The sequence below is a fragment of the Psammomys obesus genome, unplaced genomic scaffold (genome assembly GCF_907164565.1).
Source record: "Psammomys obesus unplaced genomic scaffold, mPsaObe1.curated_primary_1811, whole genome shotgun sequence".
NCBI lineage: Eukaryota > Metazoa > Chordata > Mammalia > Rodentia > Muridae > Psammomys > Psammomys obesus.
Window position 1 is genome coordinate 6,437,273 of NW_026585797.1, and position 15,063 is coordinate 6,452,335.

General features: G+C 40.6%; 1 pseudogene; it reads left to right on the plus strand.

The window, feature by feature from the left end:
• Positions 1 to 1,514: 1,514 nt before the first annotated feature.
• LOC129670837 (60S ribosomal protein L36-like) lies at positions 1,515 to 1,798 on the plus strand (annotated as a pseudogene).
• The last annotated feature ends 13,265 nt before the right edge of the window (positions 1,799 to 15,063 follow it).

The window sequence follows — 15,063 nt, forward strand, 5'->3', positions numbered from 1 at the left end:
CTTAAATCTTATGGAAAAGAGAATACAAAATATGCTTGAAATTATGGGCACAGGAAAGGACTTTCTGAACAAGCCTTGGTAACACAGACAGTAAGATCAATAATTGACAAATAGGAACTCTTCTTGGAACTAAAAAGCTTCTGCACAGCAAAGGACACTGTCAGTTCAGTGAAGAGGCAGACTACAAAATGAAAAAAATATTTACTAGGTATACATCTGCCACAGGGTTAATATCTAGAACATACAAAGAACTCAGAACTCTAAACATCCAGAAAACAAACAACCCAACTTAAAAATGGGACATGGCACCAAACAAAGAGTTCTCAAAAGACAAACATAAACTACCGAGAAACACTTTTTAAAATGTTCAAACCCTAAGCTACCAGGGAAATGACAATTAAAACCACTTTAAATTTAATCTTACACAGGTCAGAATGACCAAGATCAAAAAACAAAAACAAAAAACACAGAATAACAAATAGCAACAGAGGCTATAGGAAAGAGAAACACTTTTGGTGAGAGTGCAAGCAGTGCACCTACCACGCAAATCAGTGTGAAGCTTCCTAAAAAGCTGGAAAAAATCAACCGTATAACCCAGCTGTCTATCAAAGGACTCTACTTCCTGTTAGAGACATACGTGTCGATCCACGATTACTGCTGCTCCATTCACAAAGCCAGGAAATGGAAACAGCGTAGTTGCGTGTTTACTGATGTACGGATAATGAAAATGTGGTCCATTTATGCACTGGAATTACTCAGCTGTTAATAAAAACGAAATTGTTCCGCTCCTGCAGGTACTACAAGCAGGAAAGCGCTCCTCACCTTCCTTCTTCAAATTCAGTCTCCCAGTCTTATTCCCAGATCAACAGCAAAACATGTGCTGTGGCCTCTCCTCCGTCTCTGCCCCCTTTCCCTCGGGATCACAGAGACCCTGGTGGCACATCCTGTTTTCCTCCCTTCCTCCCCCAGACTCCCTCAGCGCCCCCGTCTAAACCATACCCATTTCTAAGAGTTGGCTCAATACCTAGAAGCACATCCTACTGAATCCCCAGTGGCCACACCTGGGGATCCTAGAACCATTCTCTACCAGGTAATACGCAGCCACTGCACTCTCCTAAGAACTAGAGAGGACAACACAAACCAATGAACAGAACACCCATCCAACAGGACACGCCCAGATACCATCACAATGAGTTACAATCATCCTAAGTCTAGAAGCCAGGGTAAAAGCACAATCAGTATTACCCACGACGGTATGTCTCTACTAGAGCTCAGCAACCCTGCTCAAGTGGGCCCTGAGAAATGCAATATGATAAGGACTTCAAGATACTTCTATAAATATGTTAGAAGTCCTTAAAGAGGATAGGAATAAATCCACCAATGACATCTACGAAAACACAACCAACGGTGGAAAGAATGAAGAAAATAGTTCAAGACATGAAAGTAGAAGTAGAATCAATAAAGATCCCCCCACACACCGCTTCCTGTCTCGGCGCCATCGGAGAGCAGCAGCCATGGCCCTGTGCTACCCCATGGCCTCAAGGGCCACAAGGTGATGGAGAACGTCAGCCAGCCGAGGCACAGCCGGGGCCTCACCAAGCACACCAAGTTCGCTTGAGACACAGGGAGGTGTGCGGCTTCGCCCCGTCCGGCGGAGCTGCTCAAGGTGTGTAAGGACAAGCGCGCGCTCAAGTTCATCAAGAAGAGGGTGGGCGCGTACATCAGCGCCAAGAGGAGGCGGGAGGAGCTGAGCAGCGTGCTGGCAGCCATGAGGAAGGCGGCGGCCAAGAAGGACTGATGCCCCCTCCCCCAATAAACGTTGTGCCGCACAAAAAAAGAACCCCCCCCCAAAAAAAAAACCTGGAAATGAAAATTTAGGAATTCAGAAGCCTCATAGGCAAGCCTCATCAACACAAGAGATGGAAGAGAGAATCTCAGATATTAAAGACAAGGTAGAAGAAATGGACGCCCCAGCCAAAGAAAATGTAAAATTAAAAAAAAAAAAATCTATGCACAAAACATCCAAGAAATCTAGACTCTACAAAAAGACCAACTCTAAGAATGCTAGGTTTAGAGGAAGGAGAAGAAACTCCTATCAAAAGCACAGAAAATATTTTCAACAAAATCGCAGAAGGAAATTTCTCAAATCTAAAGAAGGAGGTGCCTATTAAGGTACAAGAAGCATAGAGAACTGTAAATAAACTGCAGTAGAAAAGAACTAGAAAAGAAATTTCCCTTGGCATATAATTGTCAAAACACTAAACACCCAGAAGAAAGAATAATAAGAGCTGCAAGGGGAAAAAACCAAGTAACATGTAAAGTCAGGCCTATGGAATAATACCAGACCTCTTGATGAAGATTCTAAAAGCCAGAAGGGTCAGAACAGATGTTCTGCAAGCTCTTAGTGACCACAGATACCAGCCTAGACTACTACACCCAGAAAAATAGGTGGAGAAAGACTTTACATGATAAAAGCAAATTCAAAAATATACAAATATATATACACAAACACACACACACACAAATCCATCCCTATAGAAAGCACTAGAATGAAAACTTCAACCTGAAAAAGTAAACCACACCCAAGAAAATACAAGAAATAAACATCCGATGTTGTAAATAAAAAGGGCTATATATAATGTTTATATATAGGGCTATATAAATGGGCTATATAATGTTTATTATTTGCCCTATGATCATCACAGTGGTATTATTTAACACACTATCACAAAACAAGACAGACACCTGTTAAATTTTAAAATTGCCTTATTTACAGTGAGCTGGGCAAATATTTCCACCAACGCTATCTCAATAACCTCCCCATCCATTTCCCAGGCCCCATTCAATGCCATCTGCCTTAGCCATTTCTATCTGGGCTACCCTTCACCCATAATTTTATAAATACTTGCTTATATATTTAACCTTGTGGTTTTTTTTTTTTTTTATGCCATACTTGGGTTCTTTTTTCACGGCCCACATGGTTCCTTCTCCATGCCAACCTATTGTGACATCCTCCTTCCTCCTCTCTTCCTGTCTGTCTTTTTCCTGTGATTCTCTTCCCAAAGCCTGGGGAGCTTAGCCATGCTTATACCATTCTGCCCTGCCCAAGTTTTAGGCCTTTAATCAATCAATCAGGTATAATTCTTAGGCAGTTTTACAAAACAAGGATAGGTTTATCCAGGCAGTAACCAGATCTTGAGGGCCAGTAATTAGCATCAAAATACAAGCATCAGACCAACCCCCACCAAATATCAGACCTAAAAATTAAAATAGCAGGAAGGAAATATGCCACTACAGCAAAATAACAGAAACCAACAAACATTGGTCACTGATAACTGTCAACACTCACAATCTTAATAACCCAATAAAAAGACACAGGCTAACAGAGTGAATGTGAAACAGGATCCATCATCCTGCTGCACCCAAGAAACACTCCTTAGCATCAAGGATAGATATCACTTCAGGGTAAAAGGATGGAAAAAGATATTCCAAGCAAACGGACCTATAAAGAAAGCTGGTCTAGCCATTTTAATGTATGACAAACAAGTCTTCAAACCAAATATAATCAGAAGGGGTGCTACATACTTATTAAAGGAAAAATCCACCAAGACAATATTACAGTTTTTAACATTTATGTCCCCAAAACAAGGGCATCGAAGTTCATAAAAGAAATACTCCTTCAGCTTAAATCACATATTGACCTTCATACAGGGATAATCGGTGACTTCCATACCCAGCTCTCACCAGTGGACAGGTCAACCAGACAAAAAATGAACAGAGAAGTGACAGAGCTAAATGTAATCCACCATATAAACAAACTGTAAGACCAAACCACATCATCTCATTAGATGCTGAAAAGGTCTTTGACAAAATCCAACATCATTCCATGATAAAAGTCCTTGAGAGATTAGGGATACAAGGAACAAACCTAAAGGCAATTTAGAGCAAGCCTATATCCAACATCAACTTAAATGGAGAGAAGCTCAAAGCAATTCCACTAAAATCAGGAACAAGACAAGGCTGCCCACTCTATTCATATCTATTCAATATAGTACTTAATGTCTAGACTAGAGCAATAAGACAATGGAAGGAGATCAATTGGATACAATTGGAAAGAAAAGAGTCTAAGTATCTTTATTTGTAGATGATATGACAGTGTACATCAGTGACCCTAAAAATTCCACTTAGAAACTCCAGTAAAGTACCCAGACACAAAATTAATGCACAAAAATCAGTAGCCTTCCTATATAGAAACGACAAATAGAATGAGAAGGAAATTAGGGAAAACACCAATTTTTCACAATAGTTTTAAAAATATAAAATATCTTGGGTTAACTAACCATGCAAGTGTGAAAGGCTTGTATGATTTTTTTAAAAAATCCTTAATATATTAAAGGAAATATTTAAGAAGCTAACAGAAGATGGGAAGACTACCATGTTCATGGGTCAGTCAGATGAATACAGTAAAAATGGCCATCCTACCAAACAAAGGTAATCTACAGATTCAATGCAATCCCCATCAAAATGCCAACAAAATTCTTTGCATATGTTAAAAAGGCAGTTTTCAGCTTCATATGGAAACACAAAAAACTCAAATAACTAAAACAGTCCTGACTAAGAAAAGAACTACCAGAAGTATCACCATCCCCGATCTCAAATTATTACAGAACAATTATATGTAATATATTTTATAATTTTATTATATATTTATGTATATTATATATAATATTTTATACTTATATCACACACATAGCTTCCTTTTGGCATAAAAAGACGTGTTGATCAATGAAATGAATTGAAATCTCCAGTTGCAGTTACCACATGGTGCTGTATAAGCATCTGTAACTCCAGTCCCAGAAGGATCTGATACCCTCTCCTGACCTCCATGGGTACGGCACACTGGCAGACATGCAGGCAAAACACCCATACACATTTTTTTTTAAAAAAAGAATAAATCTAGAACCCACGTCCTTAGTAACATTGGTCACATGACTCCGAAAATGGAAGTAAAATGATTTAACATGAGTGGAGCGAAAGAACCTAGTGTGTGCACAGCCTAGGATATACTCGGATTTAAGGAAGAATGGAGTCTTGCTATATCCTACAACATGCATGAAACCTGAAGACATGCCAAGTGAACACACCATCAGTAGAAGAGACAAATACTGTGGGTTCCAAGCACATGGAACGCTCCTGTCCACAGTGATGCGGGGCGCTCAGGAGGAGGAACAGAGCCTCGGGGCAGGAAGGCGACGCTCTGGAGACAGTAATGTTGCTAGTGGCAGTGCGGCCTCGCCGTGGCCCGGTCTGAACGCTCATTATGCTTTACTACTTTAAATGCTTTAAATTCCGAAAGGGCCCACCGTGGCGTGCTTTCTGTTCAGATTTTACCACAGTTATTTTAAGAAGGGAAGAGGCGGCCATGTAATGCTTATGGTATATATTGATGCTTACAGGTAAACAGAGAGATCTTCTGGAAATTAAATGTGGTTTAGTAATCCAATCCATGCATGGCAACATCTTTTCAAAACTAAGAGTAACACCTATTGCTATGTGTGGCAATGGCCTTTAGTCTCTGCACTTGGGAGGCAGAAGCAGGTGGATTTCTGTGAGCTCCAGGCCAGCTTGGTCTTCATAGCAAGTTCCAGACTAGCCATAGCTGCAAAGTGAGACCCTGTCTCAAAACCAAAAATAGACAGAAAGACTGACCTTTGTAATATACCCAGAATTGCTCTGAAATATAATGGAGAGAGAGAGACAAAGACAGAGAGAGAAAGAAACAGAGAGACAGCCAAAGAAGAGAGGGAGAGTAAGAATGAGAATATGAATGAATCTGAACTAGCTTAAACCCTGTTTTTTTTTTTTTTTTTTTTGTTTGTTTGTTTTCTAATAAGGTCTCCTTGGGATCCAGCCCTACCCATTTATGTTGCACAGGTCTGTAGCTGCTTCTGCTCCACACAACAGAATTGAGGCCTTGCAAAGGAGGCTGTGTGGCTTGCAGATCCCAAAGCACTTGCTCTCTAGCCTCTACAGAGAAAGTGTTCGGAACCTTTTCCTATACATGTGAACACAAGCTGAGTATTACATGATACCATGTCCTTGTGTTAAACTGGTGTAGTCTCAGACTGTATGGTATTGGCGCGAATACCCTTGTTCTTGAGAGACAGTGCTGAAGACAAATTGTAGGACGTTCAAATGAGAGGTAGATGAATGGGTGGATGAACAGATATTTAGGTAGGTAGACAGACAGATAGATTATAGATGAATAAAATGAAAAGGAAATATGACCAAATGGTAATATCAGGGAAACTTGGCAAAGAGTGGAATGGTTTTCTTTGCATTATTCTTTCAACTTATAAAATTTCAAGTTTGTCAAAATAAAAGTAGGAGAAAGGAATGCAGTGACTTTCAAACTCAGTTCTACCCTTCCAGAACACAGGTAACTTTGTGACACTTCCGGAGAGTACAGTAGTTCTCACAGCAGGACAAGATCACACCCTCTACACCACAGAAAAGAGGGCAAAGGTGTGGCAAGTAGCCACACCTGCTGGTTACTTTACGCCTTATGTCAATACTACTCCCGGGCACACACCTGGAAGATGCGCCACCATGTCCATAAAACAAGGACATTTGCACAACCATAGTCATAGCAGCTTTGTTTGTAATGGCCAGAAACTGGAAACAACCTAGATGTCCCTTAACCAAAGAATGGATAAAGAAACTGTACATGTAAGCAATGGAATCCTACTCAGCCATTAAAAACAAGGACATCATGACATTTTCAGGCAAATGGGTGGAACTAGAAAAGGTCATCCTGAGTGTGGTGACACAGACCCAGAAAGACTCACATGGTGTGTGCTCACTTACGAGAGGGTTTTAGCCGTGTAGCACAGGATAGACACATTACAATGCACAGACCCCAGGAAGATGAGCTAGATGGGCATCAGGCTTCATGTGGGCCTGCTAGTCAGGGGACTGGGGAGAGCTCTGACACAGACCACTTCCCCCTGTGGAACTTCCCTACAAGGCCACAGAGGAGGAAGACGAACTCGGTCCTCATGTGAATAGATGAGCTGGGGTGGGGGTGGGGCTCCCCTATTCTGAGAAATGGGAGAGAGGGGATGCAGGAGGGGGGGTGAGATTGAGAGGAGAGGAGAGAGGGGCCGATGACCAAGATGTAAATTGAATTAATTAGTAAAATAATTATTTTTCTTTGGGTACTTGTGTTTTGTATTCTCTACATGGCAAGTGAGCAAAGCTACCAAGTCCTCCTCTAGATGAGCTTTAAAAATAACAAATAAGTGGCACAGCTCCCCTGCTTACATGTTTACGGTAACTCAGGAATGGGACGGTTTTCCCAGTATCCCTTCTGCCTCACACAACATTGCTTATCCTGGTGCCTGAATCTCTTGGCTCTATTTCATCTGAACAGCCAAAAGTTGATCCCGTTGCTTACGGAGTGATTAGGAATCTGCAGTGTGTGACCAAAAGGAGACTCTTGAGAACGAACGTACAAGTGCATACAGTTCACGCGTGTTTCAAAGCCCTCCGGCACAGAAGGTGTCCTAACAACATCTCAGCAGAAGTTGCAAAGTGGCATGGACCAGGATTCTGTGAAAGATGTTGGTCCGTATGCAGTGGTGGCGCAGGGAAGATTATCTGGGAATAGGTGGGCAGGCCTGGTGAACGCTGACTCTGCAAGCGGCACGGCTAATCAGCGTGCTGATGCTTACCTATAATCCCTGCAGCGTCTTAAATTCAAGGCCACTCGGGGTTACACAGGAAGACTCTGTCTTAAACAAGGAAAGGGAAGATGGAGGAGGGAGAGAGAGGGAGAGTAAGAGAGCGGAGCAGAAATGAGGAGTGAAGGAAAGAGAGCAGAAGGAAGGAGAACACAAGGCAGAGAGGTGCAGAGCGCTATTTGCGTGCCGTAATGGAGTCACTGGAGGAGAGCATTTCAGCTGAGGAAATGTGTTCATCAGCTTAGCCGTTAGGCCTGTCGGTGTAGCATCTTCTTGATTGCTGATTGATGTGAGAGGGCTAGTCCACTGTGGGCACTGCTGGGCCGGTGGTCCTGGCAGGTACAAGAAAGATAGCTGAACACAAGCCTGCCAGCAAGCCAGGAAGCACCATTCCTCCATGGCTCTGCTGCCGTTCCTGCCTCCAGGCTCCTTTCTGGCCTGAGTTCCTGCCTTGGCTTTCCTGAACGATGAATTACAATACGACACTTTAGCAAAATAAGTCCTTTCCTTTTCAATTTGTTTTTGGTCATGCTCTTTATTGCAGCAAAAGAAAGCAAACTAAAGTCACTCTGCAAAACAAAAGTAGTGTTTGGTGAAGTCGATTTCAGAGTTACGGGATGACACATTAGCCTTCATAAGGATGTAGACCGCACCTGCATGCAAGGCGTTAGTGTTCACATTTCAGACACACGGCAAACAGCTTGCAATATGTACTAAATAGTTTCAAGAGTTGATACCGAGAAGGGAAGTAACAGAGATGAAAATGCATAATTGAACTAAACCTTAATAAATGCTTCAAGAGATGATGTTAAAGTATGAATGGTGAGTCTAAAGAACAGGAACAAAGCTTACCAAAAGAAAGTCCACTGGTTACCAATGCAAACAGCACCAAAGCCCCCAGCATTTGCTCTGGCTTTCAAAACACTGGTACCCAGAAACAGAGCTCCAGGTGCAAGCAGAAATAGAGATGAAACCCAGACATGGCTAGAATTCGAAGGTTCGGCTACTAGAAACAGAACCCTTTCCACAGAAAAACTTAAGAACTTTGCTAACATTTGTCAAATTCTTGGTCTCCTCCTATGATGGCTAACTTATGTATCAGTTTGGCTGGGCCACAGTATTTGAGAAAAACCTTACTAAATGTAAATGTGAAGGTTGTAAATATAATGTTTACTTTTAAATGAGTAGGATTTGAGTTAATCATGCGAGCAAAAACTCCTGGCAAGAAGCCATGTCTGTGGAGAGAATGGACTGTTGCAGGTCAAAGGCCAATCACCTTATCCTGGGCTGCTTCTAGCCATCTTACCATCCCAGCAGACATTCTGTGCCCACCTCTGTGTCTGAGCTGGTACCTTGTGAGCCAACAATAGAAACCTTTTGGAATCTATTAACTTATCACTATTGACTAGTTTCTACCAACCCAACAAGGCAAGAATGGCATCAGAGAAATGTTTCCCATCTTGCTATGACAGCCTCTCTGATGTACCCACTAATGTTTTTTAAGCTTGCCTTGATTTATGACATTCTTTGTTCTGTCAAACTGTAAGAACTTCATGAAACAGCTTCAATAGTGGAATGTGGAATTTGGAGTAACTTAAATCTGTGTTCCTGACCTTGACCACTCAAAACTGATCCAGCATAAACTCTCTTGTATTTATTCCCTTTAAGATGAGACATGTGGGTTTTGCATCAACAAGAAAATACCCTTTAAAATGTGAGTAGGAGGCAAGGGAGATGCCTCAGTCAGTAAAGAGCCTGCTGCATAAGCGTGGGGACCAGTGAAGTGTGCACTAGAGGAAAATTAATAAAACAAAAACTGGAGATAATCATTGTCATGAAAAAGGAGGCTACCTTCTGGCTCAGCAGTAATAGTTATGAATCATAACATGAAAACACTAAATATGGACTACCAATTGTTATGCAAATACGTGTGGGAGGTGGGAAGACAAAGGAGCTACATTAAAGATAGACATCATTTACCACAGGGAGTCAGAAGATAAGCTTATAGTACCAGGAGGTTGTCATATACACATATTATCATACTCAGGTCAATGCCCAAGTCACAGCAGAAGGCATTGCTGAGCGTGTAATATTGTTTTATTGCTCGAGTTATTTTTTCTGTTTTTACTTTATTAATGGGGACACACATGTGCCATATCATGAGGCAGGTTTTTTTCTGTGTAGCCCTGACTGTCCTGGACTTGCTCTATAGACCAGGCTGACCTGGTCTCTCAAACTCACAGAGATCCTCCTGCCTCTGCCTCCCAAGGCATGTACCTGAAAGGCATACGCCACCACCACTGACAGGCTTTTGTTTGGTTTTTAAAACCACATGAAATTAAAAAAAAAAAAAAAAAGAAACCAGGAAGAACCTTGAGGGTCAACAGAAGACCACACATTTCTATTTACTCAAAGCTTTGATCTTACCATAGAAAGTTTCTTCCTCTAAATGTTATATCCCTAGATATTTTAACCAATTTTAACCAATACGATAAGGGGTTAGATCAATAACCCAAGCTTTAGGACAAGCTGCGTTCAAGAAGTCCATATTAGCATGGCATTTGGATTACCAAAGGTGTCCACAAACATATTTAAAGAATTCTTTTTATTTTTACTTTTCTTTTTGTTGACAAAAGTCTTATTATATAGCTCAGACTGACTTCAAACTTGCATTCTTCATGCCTCAGCCTCCCTGGGGCTGGGATTATAGGTGTGTGCACCATGCCCATTAGGGGTATCTAACTGTCAAAGTACAACTAAGAACAACCTTTACTGATGCAAGATGGAGGTCAGAAAACAGGGATGATGTAACAATAATACAAAACATATAATCATCTATGATAATAATAGCTGTTAAAATTTTAGATCTTCTTCACAATAAAAAATGAGCAAACTAAAAATTAACTTAATTTTCTCCTCCACAAATTATGTCCAAGAAATGTGACAGACAGAAGGGAATTGCTGTGAGGGTGTAGCCATCCTCCTGCTAGAGGAGCTTGCTAGCTAGAGGGGCTTGCATTGATGTCTCTGTTCTGAACTTCTCATTTAGCTAATACTAGTGGAATACTTGTAAAGTTCTCATTTTAATTGCTGATTCTTATTTCCATTTTACTTATTCTACTGTATGCAACAATACTGCCATTTTTTTTGCAATAATTGTACTATTGGATTTAAGATATTCTCAAAAATATGGCAATAGTTTCCAACATACAGATCTTTGGTAAATACTTAAGAGAAAAACTAAACAAACTAAATCTTCTATAACAAAAGTAATAACAGAGAATAAAATAATTTCTCTTTAGTTTATGTCTAGACCAACAGACTATTTCAATGTGGGACAACTAATATGTAATCAGCACCATTCTTGAAACTGTATATAAAGTTACATAATTTAAATTTAACATAAACATTTGTTAAAGAAGGAAGGAGAGAAAAAGAAATTTGTCCAGAAACAGGTAAAGAAAAAAAAAAAAAACAAGTAAATAAGGAAAGCAAGCAAGCAAGCTAAGAATGTGGTGTTTATGGTCTTAGCAGAAATGGAAATTAAAGGCATTTGCTATTCTTCAGAAGTGCATAGCTGATGTTGGCACAGAGGAGCCAAGCATGATTCTGAGCTGTACTCTCCAGAGGCTGAGGGATAGAGCCATTTCCTGGGATGTGTGGATGGGGCACAGGTGTACAGAGAGGACTATTTTAATTCTATGGATACGTTATTGTCAAGATGCTGGCTAGACTTCCAAACGAAGGTGTCAAGTGGGAAGCTAGATGAGCAGCTGTGGAGGTTCTGCATGCTGTCAAGGCTACAGGTGGTAACGTGTCAATCTCAAGCCTACAGTATTTAAAGTCATAGTCTCTAGCCATTGGCACAAAGGGCAGAGCAAAAGAGAAGTGAGGTTATTTTGGCTGCTTTTCGACTGCTGTGATAAATACATCAGAAAGCTTGGGGAGGAAATTAATTATTTCATTTTACAGCTGCTGTGTCACAATCCATCACTGGGGAAAGTCGGGGCAGGAAGTCAAGGCAGGAACCTACAGCAGGGACCTTGGAGCAATGTTGCTTCCTGGATTGCTCTCAGGCTCACATTAGGTACCTCTATCTCTCAGGGACAACTGCCAAGGATGGCAGAGGCCCACAGTGGGCTGGATCCTCCTGTAACAATTATTAGTCAAGAAAATGCCTACAAGACTGACTAGAGGCCAATCTGACAGAGATATTTTTTTTAATTGAGGTTCCTTTTCCTCAGAGAACCCTAGATTGTGTCAACCTGACAAACACCAACCATTATAGGAGTCAAAGGTCTAGTCTTCATACACATCATATTTAGAAGATTAGTAAAGAGGAGACAAAGTGAAACTAAAAAGGTGCGAAAAGAGAAAAATAACACTAAAGAGTGAGCATGATTGACGTTACCGAAACTGAGAAGGGAAACTAACAAATGATGCTGAATGGTGGTATCGAATTCAAGAATGCATACAATAGAATGGCTTTTGTTTTGGCTACATAAAGATCAGAAGGTCACTGGTGATCTCAGTAAAAAATCTGAAATGACTCCAGAGAGTAGTAGAGTAGTAGAGCAAAATCGTGTGGGTAATTGTGTCTAGTCAAATCTTTTTTTGTCAAATCTTTTTTGTCAAATCTGTCCAGCTCTCAGAGAGTCAAACACCTTGACTTTACCATTCCCCTCTTACTGCCTGTCCAGCTCTGGACAGGCTATGTTCATGGTGAAGATTTTAATAGTTCACTTTGGAAGCTTCTGTACTTGACCTACTCATAGCCCTGCTTCAACAATGACCAGCTATTATGTTTATTTGTGGTCCCATTACATTAAAAAAATTATACATCACTTAACATTCAGTAAAATTCACTTTGGGAGAATATGTAAATTATACAATTATGTATTTATATATGATATATGTATTATATTTATATATAATATTTATAACTATATAAATTATAGGTATTAACATAACATATTATATTAATGATATATGTATTTATTAATCTAATATATATTTATATAATTTCCCCATTGAACAGTTCTACCACCCCAAGCACTTTTCCTTCTCTTCCTACCAAGAATTTGTTTATCACTATAGTTTTGACATTGTTTTTCACACGATGAACCAGCCTTGAGTTATGCCATACTGCATATTTTATACACTACTGCATTTTGTTACTATATAAAATTATATGCAGACATCAATGTTTTGATTTTTGAGACAGGATCTCATGTATCCCAGGCTGGCCTGAACCTCACTATGACCTGGAATTCCCAGTTCTTCTGCCTCCACCTCTAAAGAGCTGGGATTAGGAGCATGATCTACCATGCCCCTCCTGGTGGCATTGCAGACCCAGAAAGACAAATACACGGATGTTTGCTGTTAAGTCACAGAGAAGCAAACAGCCCATAGAGAGGGTAGGTATAGAGTAAGTGACTGTGTGGGAGCTCTAGCTGTGGAGGAGAAATAGAATAGATAGTTATGGATGGATGGAGATGGATGGGGCTGGAATGGGAGAATCAAGGGGAAAGGAAGAAGAGGATAAGAGAAAGGGTAAAGGGAGGGACAGCTAAAATTAAGGACCATTTGAGGGATAGTATGAAAACCTAATACATAAGAACTTCTTAAAATACATACATGAGGGTGAGCTAAATAAAATCACCAAATAATGGGGAGACAGAGCCCCAGCTGACCATCTCATGTCAGCAAATGAAACTTCCAGTATTGAGATTGGTTTACATATAATTAAGCTTTTGGCCAGAGGAGTCTCATGGTGACCCCAAAACAAGACTATTGCCAAAACTATAGGTTTCTCTCCACAAGCTGACTGCAATGCCCATTACTGACAACCACATCTACACAACTCATTGAGTATGGAGAAATGGAACAGGAACACAGAACCTTCATTCCTGTGTTCAAACTTCTTTGGTACAAAGAGGTACTCTCCAGTCCACCAAAGGAGAAGCAAACACCAAGCTGGCCACACACCTTTTATCTACGATGGTGCCCTGCCTGCAAGATATGCTTTGGCAATGATGGCACAAAGATTGTGGTAGTAAGCAAACACTAGCTGACCTGAATTAAGACCCCTTCCACAAGGTGGACCTATATCTGACACTGCTTGGATGACCAAGAATCAGAGACTAGATAGCCCAGAGGCCCAGGGTAAAACCAAATACTATTGTTCTTTGAAAAAAAAAGTTCCAATAAAATGACTCCTAATGACATTCTCTTATACCCATATATCAGTGCCTTGTTCAGCCATCATCAGAGATTCTTCCTCCTACAGCAGAAGAGAACAAATACAGAGATCCACAGACAGATAATGTGCACAGAGAGACCTTGGAACACTCAACCTAAGTGGCTTCTTAATCAAATCCCTTCCTCAGAGCTCAGGGAACCCCATAGAAGAGGAGGCAGAAGGGTGTAAGAGCCAGAGAGAGTGGAGGACACCAAGAAAGCAAGGATCTCTAAATCAACAACATGTTCATATGAACTCACAGAGCCTGAGGCAGCATGAACATGTAAATGGATGGGTCTCTGATTCTTATGCCTTCTCTTAGGCTCTTTTTCTTCTGTTTGTCTTGTCCAACTTTGATGTGTTAGTTTGCTTTATCTTATATTTTATTTTATTATATCTTATTATTATTCCTTAGAAGTATGTTGGTTCTCTAATGAGAGACAGAAAGGGAGTAGATATGAATGAAGGTGAGGGGGTGGCGAGGAACTGATAGGAGCAGAGGGAGGAGAAACTATAATTAGGATATATTATGTGAGAAAAAAAATCTGTCTTCAATGAAAGGGGAAAATGAAAAACAAGTGACGTGACTCTCAATGAGCTTTTGGAGCATATCAGATTTTGAAATTTTGAATTTTGGATTAGGGACTCACACGTGGAGAACCCATAAAAAATATTTCCAATTATAAAAAAACTGAAAAGTGAAATGTGTCTGATCCCAAATACTATGTAAAAGAGATACTCAACCTTATCTCAGCACACACACACACTCTCTCACGCACACACAAAGAAATACATATGGTTTTCTATTTATATAAAATTCTTTTAGGGGGCAGGAATAGTTTTAAATTATGTTTTAATTTATTTTTAAAAAATGTATTCACTTTGCATCCTGATCATAACCCCCTTCCTCACTTCTCCCCTATCCCACTCTCCCTCCCTTCCCCCCTCCCCTAGTCCTCAGAAAGGGGATCCCTCTTATCTTACTAACTGACCCCAGTCTATCAAGTCTCATAGGGATTGCCTGCATCCTCTTCCTCTGTGGCCTGCCAAAGTCGCCCCAGAGACTGCCCCTGCTCCCCT